Source organism: Fukomys damarensis, unplaced genomic scaffold (assembly GCF_012274545.1).
Source record: "Fukomys damarensis isolate Sample0158 unplaced genomic scaffold, DMR_v1.0_HiC HiC_scaffold_12, whole genome shotgun sequence".
NCBI classification, from domain to species: domain Eukaryota; kingdom Metazoa; phylum Chordata; class Mammalia; order Rodentia; family Bathyergidae; genus Fukomys; species Fukomys damarensis.
The window spans coordinates 24,793,637-24,804,872 of record NW_022900924.1 but is presented as its reverse complement, the minus strand read 5'-3'; the positions used below and the strand labels follow the sequence as shown (position 1 = coordinate 24,804,872).

At 35.8% G+C, this 11,236-nt stretch overlaps 1 pseudogene; it reads left to right on the top strand.

Annotated features, from left to right (window-relative positions):
* The first annotated feature begins 8,900 nt into the window (after window positions 1–8,900).
* LOC104848486 lies at window positions 8,901–9,334 on the top strand (annotated as a pseudogene).
* The last annotated feature ends 1,902 nt before the right edge of the window (window positions 9,335–11,236 follow it).

Below are 11,236 nucleotides of genomic sequence, written 5' to 3'. Positions count from 1 at the left end.
GGTCCACGTATTTTAACTATATTAAACACTTTGATCACATGAAAGTTTGCAGAAATTACAACTTATTGATGCTTGAAAAAGGTGACTTACTCTTGGGTAGCTAGATTGTTACAAAACCGTAACTGTAAAGGTTTACAGAGCTAGGAATTTTGACAAAAATAAGAGTGAATTATCTGTCGTGCTCACTTAAAATAAATCCATTTGCAATGATCAGGTGGGGGAAATAAATTTTCAGAAGTTAATTCAAATTAATTATACCCTCTTTAGACTCAAGCAATCTGTATTTTATAGCCTGATAATACATGAGAGATAACGTGTTTTATGCATAGCCAACGTGTTCACATTTTTCTATAACTGTCAGTTATCACCTTTGTAATTCATCTTTATTTAAATGGCATTTAATATCTCAACAATGTTTATAATTAAGAACATCTGCAATATTTCAGAAAGGCACAATGTTCACAGCTGTTCATAGCACTGCCTGCAGCTGTGGGGTAGTTTGCTTGGTAACGCCTGGGTTTCCTGTTTTATCCATGAGAAGAAAAACTATGAAGCCCAGATGTTCCCTATTAATTAGGCTGTAAAAATTGTTGGCTGGTCTTCTTCTCAGTAGGACTTCTATTAATCTCAGCTTTGCTGGGATCTGATGCAATGTTTGTGGGTAAATTATTTGGTCCTTATAAATCACATTTTTGTTTTCAATAAAATGATGTTGTCTGTTTTAAACTAGTGTTGTGCAAATCGTGTTTGGGGGGTCTGTAGAGAACTAGTGCAGGAAATTGACTTGATGTGATAGGGAATGGGAAGAACAGACACAGCCTCCAAAAATTGCCTCTCCTTTAGATTTTATGAAGCTTGTAAAGCATATGTTTGAATAAAATATTAATTTAAACCCTGAGCATAAATGGCAATAATGTCCCCTTACAGTTTAGTGAATTTTGAATCTTTATTGTGAAGCAAAATCAATTAGTATAATATGTTTAAAAACTCTCACTTAAATATTAGCAAGAACTAAGATTCAATAATATTTTTTATTTAACTAGCTTTAAAGGGTAGTATAGAATATTCCTGTTTTTCAGTTCATCAATAAAAAAAGATGATAATGACTAGTACCTTGTAAGATTGCTGTGAATAGGAAACAAATTAATCTATATAGAATATTTGGCATAGTTCTTAGCAGACACCTGGCACCCAAGAAATATTATCAGTGCTGTTTTGATAGTGATATAATGTGCATCCTTTTGTTCAATGAATTAATAATATCAAAGTACAATTGATTTTGTACTTGATGTCATTATGAATAGCAAGTAGTCAAAGATCACATTGAATGCACAGTATGAGGACTTTGTATGAGTCTTCTAGGGCTCCTGCAACAAGCTACGACGAAACTGGTAATTTAAATAGAATAGAAAGTTCTTCTCTTACAGTTTGCAATTCTGGAAGATGTAGGTCTGAAATGAAGGTGTCAGCTAGGCCACTCTTCCTCCAAAAGTTCTGCTAAAGATCAGTTCTTTGCCCTCTTTCTAGCTTCCGGTGGTGGCCAGCAATCCTAGATGCATCACGGCTTGCAGTAGACATCCTCCAAACTTACGTGGCATTTTTTACCTCTGTGTATGTTTTTGTCTATATCTTTCAATATATTCTTTCTAAATACACCAGTAATTGCATTCAGGGTCCATGTATATCCAGTATTACTTCATCTTAATTTGACATCATTAAAGGTTGTATTCTGAAACATCACTAGCAAATGCCAGGACAAAACACCACTATGAAGATAACCAGCTGATAACTGAATTTAAAATGAGAAGCAACAGTACAGTAAAGAAAAGAAATGAAATATAGACAAAAGGAGCATGGAAAGGAAATAGGTGAGAGACGCAAAAAGTGTTTATCAAATAGTTATCTGCATATTAAAAATATATAAGAAGGCATTCTATAAATTTAAGAAAGCTATATCCTACTATGTCTCCTGTAAATCCAGGGAAATAATTTGCTGCAAAACTGAGAAAGCGAAAGAATTGGATCAAATCCAACTTAAATAATTGCTAAAAAGTTGTTTAAAAGAAAGATACAAGACGTAGCAAAATGACAACCCAAAAGCCATAAAAATTTGATATGAATCCAGTTTTTTATAAAAGCCGATTCCATTCTAAACAATAAGTCAATTTGTTCTCAATGTGCTTTCTATAGCCAAAAGATAATCTTCATCAAAGGTGTTCAACTTGGATACGAAAAGGTCAGGTTGGAGAAAGAGGGAAATTTTTTTTTTAATATGAAAGTAGTGAACAGAAACCTGCAGCGAAACTGATAATAATTATAGGCTGATAGAAGATATTACATTGCAAGCTGCAATATACTTCATTTTAAGAACACAAATTCACTTTTTATCTAAAGTTAAGACTTGCTTTTTTTCTTTCCCTCTCTGTTTTTTCTTTTTTTCTTTTATGCTTTTCTCCCTCCACCCCTTCCCTCCTTCCTTCCTTACAAAAGTTTGTTAGTGCATAATTATTTTGGGAAACTAAAAAAATTATCAATTAAAAGTTTAAGCCTATAGCAGCAATTTTCCACAACACAGAAAGAAACAGACTGAAAGCTAAAACTTGGAAACAGCCCATTTGCCCATCATTTGGAATATGGATAAAGAAGATGTGGTTTTTCTATAAAATGGAATACTACTCAGCCATAAAGAATGAGAAATTAGATTCATTCATAGGAAAATGGATACACTTTGAGGATATACTCCTAAGTGAAATAAGTAAGTCACACGTGTAAATACCGAGTAGTTTCTCTGGTGTGAAAAACTAATAGTACACAAGATCCTAATGAGATAATTGGCAATGTGAAATAGGAAGAAAAGGGTAGGGAAAGTGGGAAGTAGGGGAAAGGTAATAAGGGAAAAAATATGAGAAAATGAAAAAATGGAAATAAAATGTTTGTAAATGGGGAGGGGAGGAGGAGGTGAAGGGAGGGCAGGGACAAGGGGAAAAAATGAAAACCAAGAGCTGTCATGTAAAGTTACAAGATCCCAATAATGAATGTAACTGTACTGTATACCAATACAGTACCAATAAACTCAATAAAGAGAAAAAAAAAAAACAGACTCAAAATGGGAGGACGAATCTGTATCTGAGAATACACTGTGGAGCTTCAAGATGGCTGAAAAGGAGGAGGAGTCAAGTTGGACCCACTCAGAGAAGCATCAGCTAAAAACACAGGTAATTGTCAGAAAAGGAGGGACATACATCCTCATGTCAAAACCAATCTGAAATAAGATACTAACAGATCAAACACAACATAGGCACAAGACTTCATAAAACAATGCATCAATCCACAAGACTATCAATAGCACTGGCAGTGCCAAGCAAGAATCACCGTACTAGGAAGCCTCTATACAAGAAACTGCTGGACTGAAAAAGTGTGGCTAACTCAAGACACACAGGATATATTTAGGAAATAAGGCTTCTTGTCTCTTCACCCCTCCTCTGCACAAAGGGACACTGTAAACTGGCAGTACATTTTGCCGTCACTGGCATACACGGAGCAGACCAGAGCTCTACTCCCTCCGCAGCTGAAGGGCTGCCAAGTCCCTTCCCCACTTTTTCTTTCTTCCTTTGTGCACTCCAAACTTGAGACTGGAGTGCAGCTGAAAGTGACTTGTGACCGACTTGACAGAAAGACACATGGGATTTTAGCAACAGCAAGTAACTGGAGTTAACTCCCAGTAGAGGAAAGCCAAGATTGAGCAGCACACCACCCGACCTGCCCTGCCCTTGGTCAATCATACTGGGACAGTACAGAGAAGGGCCAGTGTGGGGGAAACAGAGGATGCTGTTCAAAGACTGAGTGACCCAGTGGAGCCAACTGGACACAGAACTGAGGTCAGGCCTGGGCTGCTCAGCCTAAGGGTGCCACAGTAACATATGGTACAGAGGCAAAGCTGCTGGCTGAAGAGGAGCCCCAGCTTCCAAAAGATCAAATTTGTACCCAGTATTGGCAAGGATGCAGAGCAGTTTTAGAACACTATCTGCTTTGGACACCACCATAGAACTGTGGAATTCAGAGAAATTTTATTTTGTATCTTTTTTCCTTTCTTTGTTAGTTTTGGTTCCTCTTTTTGTCAGTTTATTTTTTAAGGCTTGTACCTTTATGTTTATCTTGTTCTACTCATCTTCTTGCTGACTTTTCTCAACTACCTCTCTCGAGTTTATAATATTTTCATGTGAATGAAAACCATATCTTATCATCCTGGTTCATTCTTTATATTCTTTTGCTTAATCCTTCACACTTTCTCTCCTGCCCTCTTCCCCGGTTATCCAAACTTTGAGTGACCCTCTGTTGTCCTTTAGTGTTGTTTTTACTATATTTCTCTTCTTTATCTCTGTTTTCTGCCCTATTTCTCTTAAATCCCCACCCCCTGAGGATAAAATCAGCCTACTGAGGGGAGGCTTTTGCATACAAGCTCCTGCTTTATGTTGGATTGTTTTATATAACTAGAACTTGCTCCTATGGTTAAAGATACCAAATTAATAGTTACCAAAATTTGTCATTTTCTAGGCTGTGCTTGAGTCTATCGATATTCCTAATTGTATTACTTTAGCCAGGATGTCCTACCTGTCATAATTAATTATTCTCCCTTGTTTGACAAAACTGAGATTACCTAGGGCCAAAATCATCATCATAGTCCAGTACCAAAGGACAGGGTGCTGAACCAAATAAACAGCAACTTCTGATCCTTAATAAATTTAGAAGATAGGATCTTGGAGCAGACAAAAACTGAGAAATATATATTTAGAGAAGACATCTCTGAAAAATAGAAATTTATTAGGGAAGCCTTGATACTAGTGATAAAGCTATCAACCATAAGAAAGTCACAAGCATCAACAAACAAAACAAAACAAAAATAACAAGATGCAAAAACAAAATGCAATACCAGACCTGCAGCCCACCTATAACAAGTCCAGGACACAATAGGAGAGAGGAAAGCAGAAGTTACCCACCTGAATTTTCGGAGATGATAGAGGCGGAAGTAAGAATACAGTTGCATGAGGTTATAAAGAAAATAATCTCTCAGGTAAAAAAAAATGATTAATTGAAAAACATGTTCAATGAATCTAGAGTAGACATAGAAAAAAATAGAGGAACTTAAGAAAATGATGGAAACCATGAATGCCTCAAATAAGAAAGAAATGGAATTCATGGAACTGATTCAAACAGATATCCAGGACATTAAAAATTCCATTGAAAGTATATGCAATAGATTGGATGAAGGTGAGGACAGAATTTTTGAACAAGAAATGCAGTTAATAACCATGAAAAGAAAGACATCTTAAAAATAGCAAGGATCCCCTCCTCTCCCCATTTACAAACACTTTATTTACATTTTTTTCATTTTCTCATATTTTTTTTTCTTTTCCCTTATTCCCTTTTCCCTACCTTTCCTGCTTTCCCTACACCTAGCCCTTTACCAAGACCTGTCATGCATTGGTACAGGATCCCAATAATGAATGCAACTGTACTGTATACCTATTATGTACCAATAAACTCAAAAAATAATAAAGATCGTGAAAAATCAATTCAACAATTACAAGATGATGCAAAGTAAACTAATATATGATTGACTGAGGTCATTGAGAGAGTTGGAGATGGTGTAAACATCATACAAAGCCTTGTTAAAGAAGTAATGGCAGAGAATTTCCAAACATGGAAAAAGAATTCAACACACAAATAAGTGAGGTATATGGAACTCCAGTGAGCCAGGACTGAAATAAATCTATACCATATACATAAGGCATAATCAAGATCCTAGAAATTCAGCATGAGCACAGATTATTAAAAGCTGTTAGTGAAAAGAAACAAATCATCTATGTAGGAAAGCACATCAGAATCACAGCAAATTTCTCAACACAAACTCTTAATCAGGAGAGCTTTGAGTGAATTATCTCAGGTTTTGCAAAGAAACAATCTCCCACTCAGATTGATGTGCCCTACAGAACTATCATTCAAATTGAATAGATAAATAAGATACTTTGATGACAAGGAACAACTGAAGAAATTTATAACCACTAAACCAGCTCTATAAAATGTCTTCAAGGTTATTTTAGAAAGAGATCAGGAAGACCACAACTCTAAAAACACCAATAGATCTGACATGTAAAGGTACAAGATCCCAATGATGAATGCATCTGTACTTCTTTATTCTTAAAGAGTACCAATACACTCAATAAAAAAGATAGAAATGAAAATAAAAATGCCAGTAGAAAGAAGCCACAAGACAGGGCAAGCAATTAAGTGAAAAGGAAAGACAAGGAGCCAACAGCAGGAAAAATAACAAAACAGTGATAAACCTCTACATTTCAGTTATAATTGAATTTCAGTGTAAATCAATACATATAGATCATCATATCCAACAGAGCCAAAGACAAAAAAAACCTGACATGATCATCTCAATAGATGTATTAAAAGTATTTTACAAAATCCAATGCACATCTATGATAAATACCCTACAGAAAATTGGAATAGATGATCTTTATCTCAACCCGATAAAGACATCTCTGACAAATCAACAAGCAATATCATACAAAATAATGTTTAAAAACTTAAGGCTTTTCTTCTAAAATCAGGAATAAAACAAGAATATCCATTATCACCTCTTCTATTCAACATAATTCTAGAAATATATGCCAGGGTAATTAGACACAAGAAAGAAATAAAAGGAATAAAGATAGGAAGGGAAGAAGTTAAATTATCATTATTTATAGGTGGCATGATACTTTACATAGAAGATCCAAAAAAATTCCATCAAAGGTTTTCTAGATTTAATAATCAAACTCAGTAGCAAAGTTGAATACAAAATGAGCACTCAAAAATCAATAGCATTCCTGTACATAAATAACAAACTCAGTAAGAGAGAAATTAGTGAAACAATATCTTTCACAGTAGCATCAAAAAAAGAAGTACAAATCACTATCACAAGAGAAGTAAAAGATCTTTATATTAAAAATTCACTGTATTCAGAGAAAGGATGAGGATATAAGAAAGTAGAAAGATATCCTTTGCCCATGGATAGGAAGAACCAACATAGTGAAAATGGCAATACTCCCAAAATTGAGATTCAGATTTAATGCAATCTTAACAAAAATACTATGAACATATCTCATAGAACTAGAGAAATCATTTTTAAAATTCATTTGGAACTAGAAGAGACCTAGAATAGCAAAAACAACCCTGGGCAACAAAGGCAAGTTAGGAAGCATCACAATTCCTGACTTGAAATTATACTATAGAGCTTCTGTGATAAAAACAGCATGGTACTTGCAAATAAAGTAGACATAATGATCAATGTAATAGACTGGAATATACAGAAAGAGCCCCAAACACACTCAGACACCAACCATTAAGCTAAAACCCTGGCACAGACACCTTACCTTTGACAAAGGGACCAAAAACATTCACTGGAGGAAAGATAGCCTCGTTCATAAATGGTGCTGGAAAAACTGGTTTTCTACATGCAGAGGACTAAACCTAGACTCATGTCTCTCACCACACACTGAACTAAAATAAAAAAGGATCAAAGATCTAAATATTAAAATGGAACCACTAAACCTGCTGGAAGAGAGGATAGGTAGAATACTTGAAGACACAGGAGTAGGCAAAGATTTCATAAACAATACCCAGACTGCATGGGAAAGATTCAACAACTGCAACTTCATATTATTAAAAAGAGATTTGCACAGCAAAGGAAATCACCAACAGGATGAAAAGGCAATACACAGAATAAGAAAATTTTTAATCAGCAGTTCTTTAAAAAAAGGACTAATATCTAGAATGTAAAAAGAATTGAAAAATATCAGCCTACCCTAATTTTAAAAGACCCAATCCAAAAATGGACATCTGAAATGAAGACACACTTTTCAGATTAAGAAGTAGAAACAGCAAATAAATACATGAAAAAATGTTCAACATCTCTGGTCATTCAAGAGATGCAAATGAAAACAACACTGAGATTCCATCTCACTCCAGAAAGAATGGCTGCTATCAAGAAATAAACGAATAGCAAATGCTGTTGGGGTTGTGGGAAAAAAAGAAACCTTCTCCATTGCTGGTGGGAGTACAGACTGATGCAACTACTGTAGAAATCAGTATGGTGATACCTCAAAGAAGTAGGACTAGAGGCCCCATTTGACCCAGGTATTGTGATAACCAACTCAACTCCCTCTTGTGCCTCAGTCCCACTTTGTACCTGGGCTTGAACAAAGCGCCCGAACCCCTACATTCTGCTTGACAGTAAACTTGGTATAGTTGTAGAATGTTTTGTAGCTCACCTAGTGTGTGAAACTTTCTTGTGCCCCCCACTAACCTTACATGTTTCTGCTTCTGTGAGATTCCATTTGCTCTCCCCTGAGCCTTCCCCAACTGAAAGCATTATTTCAAAGGAGAAATCAAACCACTTCCATTGCCACAAAACTTTCTGGGTGCTAGCCCCCTGTTGTCCACCAGCTATAATAGATGGGCTCAAATCTGACACAGAGTGTGGTACATCTCTATTTTTCTAACTCGTTGGTCCATAACTCTATATCCCTTCTGGATATCTTCCTAAAAGAATTAAAAACAGCATACCACAGTGATATCTACATATCCGTGTTTATAGCTGCACAGTTTGAAATACCTAAATCTTAGAAACAATCCAAAGGCCCATCAACTGATGAATAGAAAAAAGATGTGAGTTTTTAAAATGGAGTACTATACAGCCATAAAAAAGATAAAGCAGGGTGTGAGTGAGCCAATGTGTGGGGGCATTTGGCTTCTTATTGTCAGTGACTTCCCCCTCCCCTGCCCAGATCCCCCTCCCTGTTGTTGCTGCTGCTGTGGGGGCTCCCTGGGCCATAGAGAATGAGTGATACATGGAAATGGAGAGCAATGCAGACAAACGGGGCTCCTAATGATGCACTAGAAGAAACACTTAGGGTCCACTTCAAAGACAGCTTTCCCAGTTTGTGGGACTCAGTCCCATCACTCCGAGAAGAGAAGGTATCCCAGACTTAAATTCGAGACAAAGCCACTATATCCAGTTCACGTGAAGGAAAAGACACGCACACCAGCAAAACATCCATGACCTCAAGAGGCAGAATGCTGTCCTGGAGCAGCAAGTCCATGTACTGGAGCAAACGAGGTCGAGTGCCCAACTGCAGATCAGCTAACCCTCCTCAGACAACAGCCTCTACACCGACACCCGGGGCAGCACCGTCTCTGCCTTGCATGGGGGCTCAGACTCCAGCTCCAAGTGGAGCGAGAAAAGCCCCAGAACAGAAAGAAACTCCAGGTGGAGACCAGCTAATTTGAATCTGAGTGAGTATCCCTGTTACTGATGATGTCAGAATAGCAAAGCAAAGGATTCATGAAGCAATGATCAAATAAATCTTCCTTTTCCTTTTGTGTGTACTTCTAAGAAATAGAGCCAACTGATTTTGTAATGTAAACTGATTTTGTAGTGTGAATATCAGGTGCAATTTACCTGGTACTAAATCCACACCCTAGTGAGGCCCCTCCCCAGCCCTCAACCCACTTGCTTTCCTTCTGTCCTGGATCCTATCTTCATTGCGCCATCCAGCCATAGTTCTTTCTGGCTGTGGTCAGCAGATCCCAGAGAAGTGGGTGTTGTGTGTTGAGGCCTCATTTCTTTGTCTTTTTCCTACCCCATTCCTGGCCTGTGCTGATTCCTAGTGTGTTCTCTGTAGTTTCTGTGTTTTGATTCCATTCCATGGAAATGAAAAGTATGTTGTTCATGCTGCTGAAGGATTATCTTGCAAGTTAAGGCTTCCCCTTTTACTCTAAGACTATAAATAAATACTTATTTTATTCTTAAAAAAACAAAGATAAACTTGAGACATTTCTAGGTAAATGGCTGCACTTTGAAATCACACTCTTAAGTAAAATAAATAAAACACATATGTGTAAATATCATATTATCTCTGAAAGTGTAAATAAGGACCAAAAAGAACAATAGATATTTTGAAATAGAAAAAAAAATGTTTAAAATTATACTGAGTTTGAGATACTTTGTTATTAATTAAAATGATTTATGCAAAAAGGAAGGTATAGTATTATTAGGAAGTGAGCTGAAAGATATATTAACAAATGAAAATATATTATTTTTTCTTATCTTATCTACTTGTATTACATTAAAATTTTTTAAAAAGTCACTATGATTTTTATTGGTGTTTAAAAAACTGCAATGCTAGTAGTTTGTTAGAAATTATCTCATTGCTTGTATACTATTATGGAAAAGAAGAACTAATGTAGTCCACAGAAAACAGACCTGCTAAAATTATTATCCTAGCTAAAGTTCGAAACCTATCAATGAACAAAATTCAGATTATGTTTCCCTAAATCTCTTCCTCTAAAGTAATAATGACTGTTAAGTGTCCAATGAAAGGCCTTCATTTCACTATTAAATCACTTTATAATTTGTGCTTTGATTGATAGTCAATAAGTTTAACAGACAATAGGATTGGTATTATAGATTTCTTAATCCTTTCTTCTACAACTCTTAGTAAATCTGGACTATGTTTAGCTACAGAGAAGTTTCACAGCATTCATATTTTGTTTGGTTGTTTGTTTGTTTTTTTTTTTTGGTACCAGGATTGAATTCGGGTCTTTGCGCTTGCAAGGCAGGCCACTGAACCGCTGAGCTAAATCCCCGGCCCTACAGCATTCATATTTTAAAACCTGACCTAAATAAAGATTTTCACATAAGTGTGCTCTTTTGTCTATCAGTTTATTGCCACAAAGTGCAAAAGATGTATTCCACAGAGGTTTTTAGGGCCAGATGGTGGTAATACTCTTCTCCTGACTCTCCTAGTTCAATTCACGTTCTCCTTGCATATATACTAACAAACTATAAAAATTCTATGCTATGTTTTAAGATAGCAAGCAATTACAGGAACTTTCAATTAAAATTTTTACGTATTTTTACAGTTAACCAACTATAAAAATTATTTTAACATAGCAAACAATTATACACACTTTCTGTGAAGCATTTTTTATATTTTTACAGTTGCTTTTTCCTTTATCTATTAATAATGATGATAATAGCATCTGGTTTTAATGAATACTGTACATAGCTTGTACACGGTGTTTTTCTGTTTTTTGGTACACATTAACTTCCTTTGACAATGGTATGAGGAAAGTTTTGCTCACCTTTTTTTTTTTTTTTTTTTTTTTTTTTTTTTTTTTTTTT